Source organism: Microtus pennsylvanicus, chromosome 1 (genome assembly GCF_037038515.1).
Source record: "Microtus pennsylvanicus isolate mMicPen1 chromosome 1, mMicPen1.hap1, whole genome shotgun sequence".
NCBI lineage: Eukaryota > Metazoa > Chordata > Mammalia > Rodentia > Cricetidae > Microtus > Microtus pennsylvanicus.
The window spans coordinates 152,088,322-152,107,087 of NC_134579.1; positions in this window are offsets into that span (position 1 = coordinate 152,088,322).

Sequence of the window (18,766 nt, forward strand, 5' to 3'; positions counted from 1 at the left end):
AAATTATAGAAGAAAACTTTCCCAACCTAAAGAAAGATATACCTAGGAAGGTTCAAGAAGCATACAGAACACTGAATAGACTGGATCAAAAAAAAAATCCCCTCGCCATATAATAATCAAAACACAAAGCATACAGAATAAAGAAAGTATATTAGAAGCAGCAAAAAAAAGGTCAAGTTATTTATAAAGGTAAACCTATCAGACTTACACCTGACTTCTCTATGGAAACCATGAAATCCAGAAGGTCCTGGATAGATGTACTGCAGAAACTAAGAGACCATGGATGCAAGACCAGACGACTATACCCAGCCAAGCTTTTGTTCACTATCAATGGAGAAAACAAAATTTTCACTGCGCTCTGTCCAGCCAGCAAAGTTGTATGAGTAACAGTTGTATCGCCCTGCATTCAATCTTGTCACTGATGGAATGGAGAACTGTGCCTTATTGTTGTGGTCTATTTGGGTTTGTGTGTAACTGGGTTCTGGTCTTCCTTCTTTATATATCACATACATAATGCTTTCTAGGGTTCCCTCACACCAGATGGTAACAGGACTCTCTGAGGTGATCACAGAGCCTGGAAGAGCCCTGATAGTGGGTTTGTGAAGGGTCCCTGAAAAGAAGCATGAAAAATAGGAACATCTTTTTAAAGACAGTTGCACACAAAAGGTCACAATTGGAAATGACACTTAAGCTGATATATAACAGTGGAAGGTCATATAAAGACCTGCCTTGTCCCTTGACCCATTAGGTCCACTGTTATTATCCAGACAGATGTCTGCACCTCAAATCCAGCTGTATCACACATTCTATGACACTAGATTAAATTGTCCTGCCTCTCCATCACCCACCCCACACACATGAACTCCTTTCCTGGGATCCTTGTCTCTTGCAATATTCAAAGTAAAGGCTGGAGCTTACTTACCTGAGACCAGGAGCTCTAGGTCATTACTAGGAACTGACCACAGCTGGGAACTACTCCAGTAAAAGCCATAGCATGTAAATCTCCACCTCTGGTTGTGGGTCACAGGATCCACTGTGAAACGAGCTCCTGATAGCTTAGGGTATGTATCATGTGAGGGCACAGGCCTGGAGAACTTCTCATTATCCTTCACTAGAATGAAGCTGTTATATGCCTGTTGTGAGACACACTGACGAGTCACATACCCTCCTGAGGTCACCACAGGACTCAACATGGCTGACAGGGTGACATTAATAGAATGGACTCCTAGGAGTGAAGAGGAAGCCTGTTAAGTGGAAACAGAAGGTAAACATTTCCCCCTTCTCAGAAGTGAGGAGGAGACACAACAGTGAGCATTCGCAGGGATACAGAAGTGCCCTCTCACCTGTCACAACCAGCTCCAGCATGTCACTGCGTTCTGACCAACCTGCAGAGTTGTAAGTGTAACAGCGATATTTTCCTGCATGATGCTGTTCCATGGATGCTGTTGAGAACATGGCCTTGGTACAAGGAACTTTTGGAGTTTGACTGTCCCAGGGTGCTGGGCTTCCTTCTTTATTGAGGAAATACGTTGATTGCATTCCCTTGGTCCCCTCACACAAAACTGTCACATTATTCCCTAAGGTAATCACAGATCATGGCTCAGCTTTCAAAGTGGGTTTCTTGAGTCTTCCTACAAGGAAGTAGAAGAGAAAGATGTGGGGCCAATCAAACAGTTTCAGAGTAAATATCAAACTCACTCCTGATGTTGAACTTTACCCCTAAAATAAAAAAGATCCAATAATGTCATGGGAAGACATATCATTCTCCTGACTGTCCCAGGTTCCATTCCTATTATGCCCTCCCCTCATTTTCTATACAGTGACTCTCATGGTTTGTATACTGTGTCAACCAACTCATGAATCCTAAATCCTCAAACACATAACACACCACAGTCTCCAGTGGAAACCTGTGTCTAGTAGAATATGATTCTAGACAGCCTGAGGTGCCCTGACCTGAGATCAGAAGTTGCAAAACGTCACTCTCTTCTGACCACACCTGAGGATTACTTGTGTAATAGCCATAGCATCTGAACCTCAACCTTTGGCTGGAGGTCATTCGACTCAGTTGGAACTCAGCAAGGTACAATCCAGTGTGTTTATCTTGTGAACTCTGACTGTGAAAGAACTTCTGATCATCCTTAGTTAAAATAAACCAGTTGTATGAATGTTTTGAGGTACAAGAGAGTGTCACAGACATTCCTACAGTCACAATAGGGAGCTGAAAAATAAAACTGAAAACTTCCCCAAAATGAAGGTTCCCAAAATTCAGACAGTTCCTTATTCAAGAAAAGAGGCTAACATTGTTCAGTGCCTTTACCTACCCTTGGGAAGAATCTACAAGGGGTAGTTTTTCCTTCATGATATCTGAGATAGGATCAGGGCTCCAAGTCTGTTGATATTTATGTATGTTCTGTGATATTTCTGTAGACAGATATTGCAAATGCTTCATATTGCTGTCTGCTGCACACATTGACACTAAAATAGGTCAATACCTACATTTATCCACAGGTTTGTTCTTTCATGTGTAGGTATCAGTTTTGTTGTGGGATATTTTTACATTGTGTGACAAAGTTTTGCTTTGATTTGTGTAGTTAAAGGCTGAATGGCCAATAGCTGGCAGGAGGTATAGGTGGGACATCAGTCAGAGAGAGAATTCTGGGAAGAAGAAAGGCAGAGTCAACAGTCAGACACTAGACACAGACAGGACACTGCAGCTGGAAGATGGAAGAAAGGCTATGCCATGTTAGCTAGGTAGGAGAGATAGGCAGGATTTCTGGGGGGGGGGGGAGAAAGGGGGAGACGATCTAATAATGCAGAGTGCCATAGAGATTCTAGAAAACTCAGAACAAGTCAGAGATACAGAATGGAATAGAGGCAACTGAAGCATGTAACATGACATAGATAAGTAAAATAGGTTATTATAAGCTGTAAGAACTATTTAGAAACTGGCTGCGAGGAGGCAGAAATTTTTTTCAATAAAAAAAAAACAGAGCTGGGCAGTGGTGGCACACGCCTTTAATCCCAGCACTTGGGAGGCAGAGGCAGGCGGATCTCTGTGAGCTCGAGGCCAGCCTGGTCTACAAGAGCTAGTTCCAGGACAGGAACCAAAAGCTACGGAGAAACCCTGTCTCGAAAAATCAAAATAAAAAAAAAAAACAGTCCAAATTCCCACCACTGAATACTTTTTTATTTTTTTAGTGGGTTTTTTTTTTATTTCTGCCTCCTCCCCACCTCCCTTTTCCCTCCTATCACTCCCCATGTCCCACTCCCCTCCCCCTCCCTTTCTAGTCCAAAGAGCAGTCAGGGTTCCCTGCCCTGTGGAAAGTCCAAGGTCCTCCAACCTCCATCCAGGTCCAGGAAGGTGAGCATCCAAACAGGTTAGGCTCCCACAAAGCCAGTACATGCAGTAGGATCAAAACCCAGTGCCATTGTCCTTGGCTTCTTAGCAGCCCTCATTGTCCTCTATGTTCAGAGAGTCCGGTTTTATCCCACGCTTTTGCAGTCCCAGTCCACCTGGCCTTGGTGAGCTCCTGTTAGATCAGCCCCACTGTCTCAGTGGGTGGGTGCCCCCCTCGCGGTCTTGACTTCCTTGCTTATGTTCTCTCACTCATAATTGGTTTTTAGCCATAAATAAAGGACATTGAGCCTATAATTTGCGATCCTAGAGAAGCTAAATAAGAAGGTGAACCCAAAGAAAAACATACAGTTATCCTCCTGGATATTGGAAGTAGACAAGATTGCTGGGCAAAAATTGGGAACTTGGGAGTGGGGTGGGATGGGGGTAAGGGGAGATGGGGAGAGAAAAGTGAAAAGGGGAGAATGGGGAGAGCTTGAAAGAATGGGATGGTTGGGATAAAGGAAGGATGGATATGGGAGCAGGGAAGTATATATCTTAATTATGGGTGCCATTTTAGGGTTGGCAAGAGCCTTGACTCTAGAGGGGTTTTCAGGGGTCCAGAGAGATGTACCCAACTAGGTCCTTGGGCAGCTGAGGAGAGAAAGCCTGAAATGGCCCGATCCTATAGCCATTCTAATGAATATCTTGCATGTCACCATAGAACTTTCATCTGGCAATGGATGGAGATAGAGACAGAGACCCACATTGGAGCACTTGTCTGAGCTCCCAAGGTACAAATCAGAATTCTCTTCTTGAACAGAGAACAGAGATTGAATTCAGCTACCCGAAAAAGTGGCAAGGGAAAGATGGGGTAGATGCAGGCTCTGTATCAGACATATAGTATAAGACCCAACACCACAGTAGGCAAGTAACCATAAGCTGTAAAACTTTCTACAGTATTCAGTGATTTGTGAATGTTTCTCATCATTTCGGGGGTTGGATGTAAATTGCTACTGGTCATGGTAAGGTAAGGAACTATTCAAGGGAGGTGTATTTAATGATTCTTTCTAAAAACAAAAAAGGCAGTATATAATAATAGGATAAAGGGGTAAATGATTGAATATACAGTCAGACTAAAAAGCAAATACTAGTCTCAACTATGTTACATTGATATTTACTTTTATATATTGAAACAAATTGAGAGTCACCTTGCTCTGTAGGGTAAATATTTCTACTCTTCTTTAAGGTATTGTACCTATGCCAAACATTTAATAATGTAATGTATAATTGATAAATACAGGTTAATAGTTAACCATATATAATAATCAGACTCGTAGTTATATTAAATATGTCTTAAAGTTAAAAAAGACATATTTTAGATGAATAGTTGGTCTTCAAACACTTCATAAATCTACAGAGTATGGGATTTAAGATATTTTAATACCCTAAGGCTTTTCATGACAGTGAGACATGTCTGCTCCTGGAAGTACCAGTTTACTTCAAAAAAGGATGAAGAACATTGAAGAACCTACATATAGAGTTTGGGTTTTATTGTAACAAGATATCCACTGGGTAAGAAAGCCATTGTCTCCTCTGCTGACAGTATGCTATCCAAATTGGACAAGCATGACACGAAAGAAGGCAACTGCCAAAATTTGTCAATACAAGATAGGATGGTCCTTCATACTTCCTGCTTCACAGAAAAGTCTATCAGATATTCTAAACCCATCAGCTGAGGATAGATGCCCCAATATTGTAAAGGGATCTTGGGGGTGACTGTCTATGAAGCCAGATATCTCAACTGTTACTATAATTTTGGAGTTCTTTGTCCTAAACTTTTTATTTACTCAGGTAATATTTTCTTCTTTTTGAGTTCTCATGAAGATTGAAGACAAGATAGTTATAGTTTTCAGTTTTCCTTGCTATCAAAATCAGATAAAATAACATATAAAAGTTGAAAAGTTTCATCATTGGGGTGAGTTTCGGGCCCTCAACAGCAGCATGGGATACGAAATTCAGAAGTTCCTCATCCCCCCTATACTTCCTGGGCTTCCTGCAGGGCCTATACTCCCCGCATACTGCCTCTCTCTTCCTATTCCACCCAGCTTGCATCCACAACCCTCCCCCCTTCTGCCTCCCTTCCATCTTTGGGCACATAACATCACCCAGCTTAGCCTGTCTGGGCCCTGGGGCCGAATCCTGAGGGTGACCAGATGGGCAGGAGTTTATTTGTTTCAATGTCCTGCCTGCAGCAAGAAAGGTAGGAGCTTTATTTACGAGCTACCCAACCAGCACAGAAATCTGATCTCAGCACCAGGAGAGACATCACTGGAGCACCAGGAAAGCCATCACTGGGGAGTGCCATCACTGGGAAGGTACATCAGGAGGCAAGGAGACTTGATCATGTAAAAGAAGAGCCATAGGGGAGCATTCGGAGGAAGAGATGGGCAGGCACCAATGTAAGAATTCACGCAACAATCTGAAAAACAACATGAAACCACCAAAACTCAGCAACCTCACAACAGGAGGACATGAACACCTTAATCAAGAAGAAGCAGAAAAAAATTGACTTTATGAAAGTGATTGACACCCTTAAACAACATGTAAAAAATGCCCTTATAGAAATGGATGAGAAATATAACAGAAAGTTTGAAAATTTGAATAAATCAGTGAATGATACCCTAAGAAACCAAGGAAAAAGAATAAAAGAGATAATGGAAACAGTTCAAGATTTGAAAACTGAAATGGAGGCAAAGAAGAAAACACAAACAGAGGACTGGCAGGACATGGAAAATCTAGGTAAATGAATAGAGACTACAGAAACAAGCATAACCAGCAGAATACAAGAGATAGAAGAAAGAATCTCAGATTCTGAAGATACCATAGAGAAAATAAACGCACTGATCAAAGAAATCAGCAAGTCCAACAAACTCTCATCACAAAACATTCAGATATATGGGACACAATAAAAAGACCAAACCTAAGAATAATAGGAGTAGAAGAAGGGGAAGAAGTGCAGCTCAACGGTCCAGAAAATATATTTAGTAAAATTATAAGCTTTCATTCACTATCAATGGAGAAAACAAAATATTCCAGGATAAAAACGAATTTAAAAAAAAAGTTTCCCGCTCTTCCCAGGTTCCCATTCCCCTGCCCCTCCTCCCATCCTTTTCCCCCTCCCCCCATGTCTCTCCCCCTCACTCTCCAGTCCAAAGAGCAGTCAGGGTTCCCTGCCCTGTGGAAAGTCCAAGTCCTGCCCCCTCCGTCCATGTCTAGGAAGGTAAACATCCAACGTGGCTAGGCTCCCACAAAACCAGAACATGAAGTAGGATCAAAACCCCATGCCATTGTCCTTGGCTTCTCATCAGCCCTCATTGTTCGCCATGTTCAGAGAGTCCGGTTTTATCCCATGCTTTTTCAGTCCCAGTACAGCTGGCCTTGGTGAGCTCCCAATAGATCAGCCTCACTGTCTCAGTGGGTGGGTGTACCCCTCATGGTCCTGACTTCCTTGCTCATCTTCTCCCTCCTTCCGCTCCTTATTGGGACCTTAGCAGCTCACTCCAGTGTTCCAGTGTGGGTCTCTGTCTCTATCTCCATCCATCACCAGATGAAGGTTCTATGGTGATATGCAAGATATTCGTCAGTATTGCTATAGGATAGGGTCGTTCCATGTTCCCTATCCTCATCTGCCCAAGGAACTAACTGGGGACATCGCCTTGGGCTCCTGGGAGCCACTCTAGGTTCAAGTCTCTTGCCAGCCCTAAGGTGGCACCCTTAACTAAGAATTGTGCTTCCATGCTCCCCTATCCAGCCTTCCTTTATCCCAATCATCCTTTTCCCCCAAGTTCCCCCCATCCTCCGCTTCTCCCTTTTTTCTCCCCATCTCCCCTTACCCTCACCCCACACCACCCCCAAGATCCCAATTTTCTTCCCAGCAATTTTGTCTACTTCCCATAGCCAAAGGATAACTATATGTTTTTCCTTGGGTTCACCTTCTTACTTAGCTTCTTTAGGTTCACCAATTGTAGACTCCGTGACCCTTATTTATGGCTAGACACCAATTATGAGTGAGTAGCTTCTGTAAAGCAAAGGACACTGTCACCAAGACAAAAAGGCAACCTACTGACTCGGAGAAGATCTTTACCAACCCCGCAACTGACAAAGGTATGATCTCCAAAATATATAGAGAACTCAAGAAACTAGACTTTAAAATGCTAATTAACCCATTAAAAAATGGGGCACTGAACTGAACAGAGAATTATCAACAGAAGAAGTTCAAATGGCCAAAAGACACCTAAGGTCATGCTCAACCTCCTTAGCGATCAGGGAAATGCAAATCAAAACAACTTTGAGATATCATCTTACACCTGTCAGAATGGCTAGTCAAAAACACCAAGGATAGCCTTTGCTGGAGAGGCAGCGGAGGAAGGGGTACCCTCATCCATTGCTGGTGGGAATGCAATCTTGTGCAACCACTTTGGAAATCAGTGTTTCGGTTTCTCAGGAAATTCGGGATCAACCTACCCCTGGACCCAGCAATACCACTCCTGGGAATATACCCAAGAGATGCCCTATCATATGGCAAAAGCATTTGTTCAACTATGTTCATAGCAGTATTATTTGTAATAGCCAGAACCTGGAAACAACCTAGATGTCCTTCAATGGAAGAATGAATAAAGAAAGTGTGGAATATATACACATTAGAGTACTACGCTGCGGTAAAAAACAATGAATTCTCGAATTTTGTATGCAAATGGATGGAAATAGAAAACACTATTCCGAGTGAGGTATCCCAGACCCAAAAAGATGAACATGGGATGTACTCACTCATAATTGGTTTCTAGCCATAAATAAGGGTCACGGAGTCTGTAATTGATGAACCTAAAGAAGCTAAATAAGAAGGTGAACCCAAGGAAAAACATATAGTTATCCTCTTGCCTATGGGAAGTAGACAAAATTGCCGGGGAGAAAATTGGAAACTTGGGGGTGGGGTGGGATGGGGGTAAGGGAGATGGGGAGAGAAAAGTGAGAAGTGGAGGATGGGGGCAACTTGGGGAAACAGGATGATTGGGATAAAGGAAGGTTGGATAGGGGAGCACGGAAGCATAATTCTTAGTTAAGGGAGCCACTTTAGGGCTGGCAAGAGACTTGAACCTAGAGTGGCTCCCAGGAGCCCAAGGCAATGTCCCCAGTTAGTTCCTTGGACAGCTGAGGATAGGGAAACTGAAATGACCCTATCTTATAACAATACTGACGAATATCTTGCATATCATCATAGAACCTTCATCTGGTGATGGATGGAGATAGAGACAGAGACCCACGCTGGAGCACTGGACTGAGCTCCCGAGGTCCCAATGAGGAGTGGAAGGAGGGAGAAGATGAGCAAAGAAGTCAGGACCACGAGGGGTGCACCCACCCACTGAGACAGTGGGGCTGATCTATTGGGAGTTTACCAAGGCCAGCTGGACTATGACTGAAAAAGCATGGGATAAAACCGGACTCTCTGACCATGGCGAGCAAGGAGGGCTGATCAGAAGCCAAGGACAATGGTACCGGGTTTTGATCCTACGTAATGTGCTGGCTTTGTGGGAGCCTAGGCAGTTTGGATGTTCAACTTCCTAGACATGGACGGAGGGGGGAGGACCTTGGACTTTCCACAGGGCAGGGAACCCTGACTGCTCTTTGGACTGGAGAGGGAGGGGCAGAGGAGTGAGGGGAGGAGAAGAAGGGTGGGAGGAGGGGGAGGGAAATGGGAGGCTGGGAGGAGGCTGAAACTTTTTTTTCCTTTTCTCAATAAAAAAAAGAATAAAAAAGGATACTTTTAGAACATATATGCATGTTCAGCTTAGCAGCCCATTTAATGAATTTTTTTTTGTACTTAACTCCTTCACAGACAAAAGTTTTAAAGAAAACACAATAAAATACATCATCCAGACCCTCTGTGAATTTTCCATTTTTACATGGCCTATTTTTACTCTATCGCTTTACTTTATTCTGTCTCTTTAAAGACTTTATCCTTTTTTAAGGCATTAACTTTATTCTTTATATTCTTCTTCTTCTCTCTCCCAAGCCTACATACACTCATCCAACATTGTGACCCATTTAGAGGTATTTTATATCTGAATCTGTCCTATTGTGAATCTGTAATTTTTTTTACTGTCCAGAAACATTTTTGATTTGCACCTTTAAATCACTAAGTGCTTAAGAATCTCAGTTGTGAGGCGAGCATCCAAACTGCCTAGGCTTCCCCAAAGCCAGTACATGCAGTAGTATCCAAAACCCATTACCATTGTTCTTGAGTTCTCAGTAGTCCTCATTGTCTGCTATGTTCAGCAAGTCCGGTTTTATCCCATGCTTTTTCAGACCCAAGCCAGCTGGCCTTGGTGAGTTCCCGATACCTGGATGGAGGTGGGCGGTCCTTGGACTTCCCACAGGTCAGGGAACCCTGATTGCTCTTCAAGCTGATGAGGGAGGGGACTTGATCGGGGGAGGGGGAGGGAAATGGGAGGCAGTGGAGGGGAGGAGGCAGAAATCCTTAATAAATAAATTAATTAAAAAAATAAATAAATAAAAGAGCCATCTGTTGTAAAAAAAAAAAGAATCTAAGCTGTGACATTCCTAGGTCAAAAACAGGTATTGTGGGCTTGCCTCACCCAGTCCAACATGGTGGAGCCACTTGTGCCTCTCAGCCTTGCACATTGCACCGCTAGCGTGGAGGAGCTGCTTGTGCCTCTGAGCCACAGCATGCAATGACCCCTTTTTAGGCACACAGTGAGTCTAGTTGTCATTAAACAAATAGTAGCACTTTATACCAAATGTTCCATTCAAAAGCTCTGTCTCCCACAGGAGCCAGACAAAGATCACAATGGTGGCAGAGCCCAGAAACTGGTATCTCAAAACTGCCACTTTCTAGTAGACCTGATCCAGCTGCCTACTCAGGCAGGAAGAGCTGAGCGGTGGATATGACTCAGCTACTTTATTCCCAGCCCCGAGTGGGCTCACAAACATCTGGGCCCAGAAGTGTTCCATAGCCAGAGACTGCATCGCTGGCAGGGCCCAGGAAGCCACGTCTTAAAATGGTGTGGCTTTTTTTCTGTTGCTTTTGCTGTATCAGAAAATCTCTCTACAGCACGCCCTAGCAAACAGAAAAAAGCTGTGTTAAACTCTGTTTTTTTCTGTGTATAAAATTAAGCTCTCAGGTTTTACGTGGAGTTTGTTACCATGTTGGAGCTCCACTCTGTTGTGAAAGGGGAGCGGGCCTGCTTTTGGTCCTGCCCGGCTTCCACAGAGCTAGCTTGTAGAAGTTTTTTAATAGAATTTTTGGGATCACTTCTGTAAACTATCATATTATCAATAAACAGTGAGAGTTTGATTTCTTCTTTTCTGATTTGTATCCCCTTTATCTCCTTTTGGTGTCTTATTGCTCTAGCTAGGACCTCACAAACTATATTGAATAGATATGGAGGGAGTGTACAACCATCTCTTGTTCCTGATTTCAGTGGAATCACTGGAAATTGCTCTCCATTTAGTTTGATGTTGGCTGTTGGGTTGCTGTATATTACCTTTATTATGTTCAGTTATGTTCCTTGTATCCCTCCTCACTCCAAGGCCTTTATCATGAAGGGATGTTATATTTTGTCAAAAGCTTTTTCAGCTTCAGATAAAGAAGCAGAGAGGGAAATCAGAGAAAAATCACCTTTCATGACAGCCACAAATAGCATAAAGTATCTTGGGGTAACACTAAAAAAGGATGGAAAAGACCTATTTCACAAAAATGTGAAGTCTTAGAAGATACCAGAAAATGGAAAGATTGCCCATGCTCTTGGATAGGAAGAATCAACATAGTAAAAATGGCATTCTTACTGAAGGCAATCTATAGATTTAATGCAATTCCAATCAAAATCTTCACAATGCAATTACAACACAATTCTTCACAGACCTTGAAAGAACAATACTCAACTTCATATGGAAAAACAAAAAGCCCAGGATAGCCAAAACAATCCTGTACATTAAAGGAGCTGCTGGAGGCATTACCGTCCCTGACATCAAGTTCTATTACAGAGCTACAGTAATGAAAACAGCTTGATATTGGCATAAAAACAGAGATGCTGACCGGTGGAATTGAATTGAAGACCTGAATATTAATCCACAAACCTATGAACATCTGATTTCTGACAAAGAAGCAAAAAAGATACAATGGGGGAGAAAAAGCATCTTCAACAAATGGTGCTGGCATAACTGGACATCATCCTATAGAAGAATGAAGATAGATACATTTCTGTCACCATGCACAAAACTCAAGTCCAAATGGATTAAAGTTCTCAATATAAATCCAACCACACTGAACCTGATAGTGGAGAAAGTGGGAAGTAACCTTCAATGCATAGGTACAATAGACTACTTGCTAAATATATCCCCAGTAGCACAGACAATAAGAGCAATAATTAACAAGTGGGACCTCCTGAAACTGAAATCTTCTGTAAAGGAAAGGACACAGTCAATAAGACAAAAAGGCAGCTTACTGAATGAGAAAAAATCTTTACCAACCCCACATCAGAAAAAGGTCTGATCTCCAAAATATATTAAAAATTCAAGAAATTTAACATAAAATTTTAAATAACCCAATTAAAAAGTAGTTTACTGAACCTAACAGAGAATTCTCAAAAGAAGGGCCAAAAGATACTTAAGGACATGTTCAACTTCCTTAGCTATTAGGGAAATGCAAATAAAACAACTCTGAGATACCATCTTACTCCTGTCAGAATGGCTAAGATCAAAAACACTAATGCTAGTTTATGATGGAGAAGATGTGGAGCAAGGGGAACAATCATACAATGCTGGTGGGAATGGAAATTTATGCAACCACTTTGGAAACAATGTCTCCGTTTCTCAGAAAACTGGGAATCAACTTACCTCAGGATCCAGCAATACCACTCTTGGGAATATACCCAAAAGATGCTCAAGCATACTACAAAAGTATTTATTCAACTATGTTCATAGCAGCATTATTTATAATAGTCAGAACCTGGAAACAACATAGATGCCCCTCAATGGAAGAATGGATAAAGGTGTGGCACATCTACACATTAGAGTACTACTCAAAGGTACAAGAAGCTTACAGAATACAAAATAGACTAGACCAAAAAAATATCCCCTCACCATAAAATAATCAAAACACAAAACATACAGAATAAAGAAAGAATATTAAGAGATGCAAAAAAAGAGCCAAGTAATATATAAAGGTAAACCTATCACAATTACACCTGACTTTTCTATGGAAACCATGAAAGCCAGAAGATCTTATAGATGTGATACAGACACTAAAAGACCATGGATGCAAGCCCAGACTGCTATACTCAGCCAAGCTTTCTTTCACTATCAATTGAGAAAACAAGATATTCCAGGACAAAAACAGACTTAAACAATACGTAGCCACAAACCCAGCCTTACAGAAATTACTAGAAGAAGAACCAAAACCCAAGGAAGATGACAACACCCACAAAAACACAGACATTGGACAACCCTCCACCAGCACAACTCAAAGAAGGGAAACACACAAACACTACCACCAAAAAAAAAACAACCAGAGTTAACAACTACTGGTCTTTAATATCACTTAATATCAATTGACTCAATTCAACTATAAAAAGGCACAGGATAAGAGAACAGATACGAAAACAGGATCCAATATTCTGTTGTTTACAAGAAATACACCTCAACCACAAAGACAGAAATTACCTCAGAGTAAAGGGTTGGGAAAAGGCTTTCTAATAAAATGGACTTAAGAAATAAGTGGCTAAGGCTATACTAATATCAGAAAGAAAGAAGTCAAACTTTCGTTATTTGCAGATGATAAGAAAGTGTACATCAGTGACCCCGAAAACTCTACTAAAGAACTCCTACAGCTGATAAATACCTTCAGTGATGTGGCAGGATACAATATCAACTCAAAAAGAAAATCAGTAGCCCAATTATAACAAAGAAGAGTGAAGCAGAGAGGGAAATCAGAGAAACTTCGCCTTTTACAATAGCCACAACTAGCATAAAGTATCTTGGGGAAACACTAACCAAGGAAGTGAAAGATCTATTTGACAAGAACTTTAAGGATTTGAAGAAAGAAATTGAAGCAGATACCAGAAAATGGATAGATGGCCCATGCTCTTGTATTGGTAGAATCAACAAGTAAAAATGGCATTTTTCTACCAAAAGCAATCTATAGATTCAATGTAATCCCATCAAAATCCCAATAAAATTCTTCACAGACCTTGAGAGAACAATAATCAACATTATATAGAAAAATAAAAAAAAAACAGGATAGCCAAAACAATCCTACAATAAAGAAAGTTCTGGGCTTGGGCGCTGGGACCTAACCCAAATTGGGAGGGCAAAGGGGAGGGCAGTAGTTCCTCTGTCTCCATAGCCTGCCTGCAGCAAGTAGGGTGGGTCCTTTGATTGCGACCTACCCAAGCAGTATGGAGTTTCGATCTGGGCACCAGGAGACACATCATTTTGGTGAGTGAGTGCTGCGGCAGCCGGAAACAGGGAAATCAGACGTTCCTCATCCCTCCTACACTTCCTGGTCATCCTGCAGGGGCTATACTGCCCAATAACTCCTCTCTCTTCCCATCCCATCCAGCTTAGATCCAGATCCCACCACCCTCTGTCTCCCTCCCTCCCTTTTTTGGTGGCATGGCACTTCCCAGCTCAGCATGCTCAGGAGCTAGGACCGAACCCAAATCGGGAGGGCAAAGGGGAGGGCGGTAGTTCCTTTGTCTCCATAACCTGCCTGCAGCACGCAGGGTGGGCCTTTGTTTGCGAGCTACCCAAGCAGCACAGAGATCCGATCTGGATACCTGGAAAAACACCACTGAAGAGTGACATCACTGGGAAGGTACATCAGTGGGCAAGAAGACCTGATCCTGTAAAAGAAGATCCATAGGGGAGCATTCAGAGGAAAAGATGGGCAGGCGCCAAGGCAAGAATTCACCCAACAATCGAAAAACAACGAGAAACCACCAGAACCCAGTGACCTCACAACAGGAGGACATGAACACCTTAATCAAGAAGAAGTGGAAAAAACTGACTTTATGAAAGTGATAGAAGCCCTTAAACAGCATATAAAAATGCCCTTATAGAAATGGATGAGAAGTATAACAGAAAGTTTGAGGAATTGAGTAAATCAGTGAATGATACCCTAGGAAACCAAGGAAAAACAATCAAGCAGATAATGGAAACAGTTCATGACTTGAAAACTGAAATGGAGGCAAAGAAGAAAACACAAACAGAGGACCAGCTGGACATGGAAAATCTAGGTAAATGAATAGAGACTACAGAAAAAAAGAAAACCAGCAGAATACAAGAGATAGAAGAAAGAATCTCAGATTCTGAAGATAACATAGGGAAAATAAACGCACTGATCAAAGAAAACAGCAAGTCCAACAAACTCTCATCAAAAAACATTCAGGAAATATGGGACACAATAAAAAGACCAAACCTAAGAATAATTAGAGTAGAAGAAGGAGAAAAAGTGCAGCTCAACGGTCCAGAAAATATATTTAATAAAATTATAGAAGAAAACTTTCCCAACCTGAAGAAAGATGTACCTATGAAGGTTCAAGAAGCATACAAAACACCAAATAGGCTGGATCAAAAAAAAATCCCATTACCATATAATAATAAAAACAAAAATATAGAGAATAAAGAAAGAATATTAAGAGCTGCAAAGGAAAAAGGCCAGGTTACTTATAAAGGTAAACCTATCAGACTTAAACCTGACTTCTCTATGGAAACCATGAAAGCCAGAAGGTCCTGGATAGATGTACTGCAAAAACTAAGAGGCCATGGATGCAAGCTCAGACTACTATATCCAGCCAGGCTTTCATTCACTATAAATGGAAAAAACAAAATTTTCCAGGATAAAAACAAATTTAAATAATATGTAGCCACAAATGCAGCCTTACAGAAAATAATAGAAGGAAAATCACAAACCAAGGAGTCCAACAATGACCACAATAACTCAGACATCTAGAGACCCTTCACCAGCACAACTCAAAGAAGGGAAACACACAAACCCTACTACTAAAAAAGTGACCGGAGTTAACAACCACTGGTCATTAATATCACTTAATGTTAATGGGCACAACTCAACTATAAAAAGGCACAGGCTAAGAGATTGGAAACGAAAACAGGATCCAACATTCTGCTGTTTACAAGAAACACACCTCAACCACAAAGACAGGCACCTACTCAGAGTAAAGGGCTGGGAAAAGGCTTATCAAGCAAATGGACCTAAGAAACAAGCAGGTGTGGCCATACTAATTTCTAACAAAGTTGACTTCAAACTTAAATCAATCAGAAGAGATGGAGAGGGACATTTTATACTCATAACAGGAACAATTAATCAGGATGAGATCTCAGTCCTGAATATCTATGCCCCTAATATAAAAACACCCACTTACCTAAAAGAAACATTACTAAAACTCAAGGCAACCATCAAACCGCACACACAAATAGTAGGAGACTTCAACACTCCTCTCTCACCAATGGACAGGTCAATCAGACAGAAACCTAACAGAGAAATTAGAGAATTAATGGAGGTAATCAAGCAAATGGACTTAACAGACATCTATAGAACATTCCACTCAAAGAGGAAAGAATATACCTTCTTCTCTGCAGCTCATGGAACCTTCTCGAAAATTGACCACATACTCGGTAGCAAAGCTAACTTACACAGATAGAAAAAAATATTAGTAACCACCTGTGTCTTATCAGATCACCATGGATTAAAGTTAGAATTCAACAACAATGCTACCTCCAGAAAGCCTACAAACTCATGGAAACTGAACAGTCAACTACTGAACCATACCTGGATTAAGGAAGAAATAAAGAAAGAAATTAAAGTCTTCCTTGAATTCAATGAAAATAAAGAAACAACATACTCGAACTTATGGGACACTATGAAATCAGTCCTAAGAGGAAAGTTCATAGCACTAAGTGCCCACTTAAAGAAAACAGAGAAAGCACATATTGGAGACTTAACAGCCCACCTGAAAGCTTTGAAAAAAAAGAAGCAGAATCACCTAGGAGGAGTAGAAGACTGGAAATAATCAAACTGTGTGCTGAAATCAACAAAATAGAAACACAGAAAACAATCCAAAGAATCAATGAAACAAAAAGCTGGTTCTTGGAGAAAATCAACAAGATTGATAAACCCCTAGCCAAACTAATCAAATGGCAGAGAGAGAACACGCAAATAAAAAACATCAGAAATGAAAAGGGGACATAACCCCAGACACAGAGGAAATTCAGAGAATCATTAGATCTTACTAGAAAAGCCTGTATAACACAAAAATGGGAAATGTAAAAGAAATGGACAATTTTTAGATAAATACCATATACCAAAGTTAAACCAGGACCAGGTGAACAATCTAAATAGACCTGTTGGTCACGAAGAATTAGAAGAGGTTATCAAAAACATCCCTACCAAAAAAAGCCCAGGACCAGATGGTTTCAATGCAGAATTCTACCAGAACTTCCAAGAAGACCTAATACCTATACTCCTCAATGTATTCCACAATATACAAAACAGAAGGGTCATTACCAAATTACTTTTATGAAACTACAGTTACTCTGATACCAAAACCACACAAAGACACAACCAGGAAATAAAATTACAGGCCAATCTCACTCATGAACATCGACGCAAAAATCCTCAACAAAATACTGGCAAACCGAATCCAAGAACACATCCGAAAAATTATCCATTATGATCAAGTAGGCTTCATTCCTGAGATGCAGGGCTGATTCAACATACGAAAATCTATCAAATATGATCCAGCATATAAATAAACTGAAAGAAAAAACCATATGATCATTTCATTAGATGCTGAAAAAGCATTTGACAAAATTCAACATCCCTTTATGATAAAAGTATTGGAGAGATAAGGGATACAAGGGTCATACCGAAATATAATAAAAGCTATATACAGCAAGTCGACAGCTAACATCAAATTAAATGGAGAGAAACTCAAAGCCATCCCGCTTAACTCAGGAACACGACAAGGCTGTCCACTCTCGCCATACCTCTTCAATATAGTGCTTGAAGTTCTAGCAATAGCAATAAGACAACATAAGGGGATCAAGGGGATTCGAATTGGAAAGGAAGAAGTGAAACTTTCGTTATATGCAGATGATATGATAGTGTACATAAGTGACCCCCAAAACTCCACCAAAGAACTTTTACAGCTGATAAACACCTTTAGTAATGTGGCAGGATACAAGATCAACTCCAAAAAATCAGTCGCCCTCTTATACACAAAGTATAGGGAAGCAGATAGGAAAATCAGAGAAGCTTCACCATTCACGATAGCCACAAACAGCATAAAATATCTTGGGATAAATCTAACCAAGGATGTGAAAGATCTATTTGACAAGAACTTTAAGGCATTGAAGAAAGAAATTGAAGAAGATAACAGAAAATGGATGAACCTCCCTTGCTCTTGGATTTGGAGGGTCAAAATAGTAAAAATGTTTTGTGTTGAGAATTTGTTGGCTTTGCTGTTTTCTTTGATCTGTTCGTTTATTTTCTCTATGGTGTCCTCAGCATCTGAGATTCTTTCTTCTATCTCTTGTATTCTATTGATTATGCTTGTTTCTGTAGACTCTGCTAGTTGACCTAGATTTTCCATATCCGGCTGGTCCTCAGTTTGTATTTTCTTCCTTGCCTTCATTTCAGTTTTCAATTCTTGAACTGTTTCCATTACCTGTTTGATCGTTTTATCTTGATTTCCCAGGGTATCATGTACATATTTACTCATTTCTTCAAACTTTTTGTTATACTTCTCATCCATTTCTATAAGGGCATTTTTTACATGTTGTTTAAGGGACTCTATTGCGATCTAGGCAGTTTGGATGCTCACCTTTGGAGACCTTGATAGAGGTGGGTGGTCCTTGGGCTTCCCACAGGTAGGGAACCCTGATTGCTCTTCGAGCAGATGAGGGAGAGTGACTTGATCGGGGGAGGGGGAGGGAAATGGGAGGTGGATGGGGGGGAGGCAGAAATCCTTAATAAATAAATTAATTAATTAATTAAAAAAATAAAATAAAATAAACAAAATAGTAAAAATGGCAATTCTACCAAAGGCAATTTATAGATTCAATGCAATCCCCATCAAGATCCCATCAAAATTCTTCACAATCTTGAGAGGACAAAAATCAACTTTATATGGAAAAACAAAAAACCCAGGATAGCCAAAACAATCCTATACAATAAAGGATCTTCTGGAGGCATTACCATCCCTGACTTCAAACTCTATTACAGAGCTACAGTGATGAAAACAGTGTGGTACTGGCATAAAAACAGAGAAGTCGACCAATGGAATCGTATGAAACACTCGAATTTTAACCCACAAACCTATGAACACCTCATTT